Here is a 1,410-nt window from a genome sequence, read left to right on the forward strand (position 1 = left end):
AACTCTTCATTATCTTTACAAGAAAATGCTTGGAAAGGAAGTGGAAGGCTGATCTGAAAAGTGGCAGGGGCTGCTTCACTTCCTCTGCAGTTTCCTGGAGCTGCCTTGCTCCTCCTCGGGGAATTTGCTGGGAGAGGCTCTCCAGCATCCAGACACCCCTGCAAAGGTGTTTCGCGATCTGCAGGAACAGGCCCCAGGAGCATCCCTCGGGGCCGAATGTGCAGTGGGCGATGCCCCTCCTGACCCAACAGATCCAAGACAAGAATGATCAATACAGTCTTGTGGCCAGCCTTGACAACGTTAGGAATCTCTCATTATCTTAAAAGCTATTCATTTCCAAAAATGTGCCGTGTGTTTCGCAACTAAAAATGGAATCAAAGTAACAATGGAAATTGCAAAGTGTGTGCAAGCAAATGCTTTTATTCAGGCTGGAATATTTCAAGAGCTTAAAGTTCAGGAAGAGTCTGTTACTTTTTGAATTAATTTAATTGTCCTTTTAGACTGTTTATCTATTTTTGGATCAAGTCCCGTGCCAGGGACTTGAACTGCACTTCGGATGTGTTACCAAGGTTATAGTTACCCTTTGTTCCTGGAAGAAGAAGGAGTGGTGGCAGTCTGCAAAATCAATACACAGGAACCTGAAGTGACCTGGACTTTAATTTCTACAGCACTAATGTTATTGATAAAATTCTGCAGTCAGAGGGGCTCTGTGAAGCTTTTTCTGAGTTGGATATGATGAGTGAGGTCCTACAAGTTACCATGTCTCCTGACAAGCCTTATTTCAGGTTATCTACTTTTGGAAATGTAGGAAGTTCCCACCTTGACGGCCCCAAAGATTCTGATCAGATGGAAGCATTATAATCAGACCCAAGTCAACAGATACAAGATTTCCTTACTGAAACCCTCTACAAAGGCATTAGTCCTGTCTTGTCAGGTATCTATTTGGACAGATAACCGAGGCTTCCTTTCATTACAGTATATGATTAGAAATGAAGATGGACCAATATATTTTGTGGAATATTACTGCTGCCCTGATGAAGAAGTTCTTTAATCTGAGTCTTGAGTATGACGATTCACTGATATTTATGTGTACATTGATGATAGATGAAGTTCTCATTCTGAGTACGGTACTTTTTTTTTTTTTTTTTTTTTTTTTGAGATGGAGTCTCACTCTGTTGCTGAGGCTGGAGCGCAGTGGCGCCATCTCGGCTCACTGCAACCTCCGCCTCCCAGGTTCAAGCGATTCTCCTGCCTCAGCCTCCCGAGTAGCTGGGATTACAGGTGCCCGCCACCACGCGTGGCTAATTTTTATATTTTAGTAGAGACGAGATTTCACCATGTTGGCCAGGCTAGTCTTGAACTCCTGACCTCAGGTGATCCACCCGCCTCAGCCTCCCAAAGTGCTGGGAT

At 44.1% G+C, this 1,410-nt stretch overlaps 1 pseudogene; it reads left to right on the forward strand.

The window, feature by feature from the left end:
* The first annotated feature begins 230 nt into the window (after positions 1-230).
* LOC100458454 (cell cycle checkpoint protein RAD1-like) lies at positions 231-1,064 on the forward strand (annotated as a pseudogene).
* The last annotated feature ends 346 nt before the right edge of the window (positions 1,065-1,410 follow it).

The sequence above is a fragment of the Pongo abelii genome, chromosome 8 (genome assembly GCF_028885655.2).
Source record: "Pongo abelii isolate AG06213 chromosome 8, NHGRI_mPonAbe1-v2.0_pri, whole genome shotgun sequence".
In the NCBI taxonomy this organism is placed as follows: domain Eukaryota; kingdom Metazoa; phylum Chordata; class Mammalia; order Primates; family Hominidae; genus Pongo; species Pongo abelii.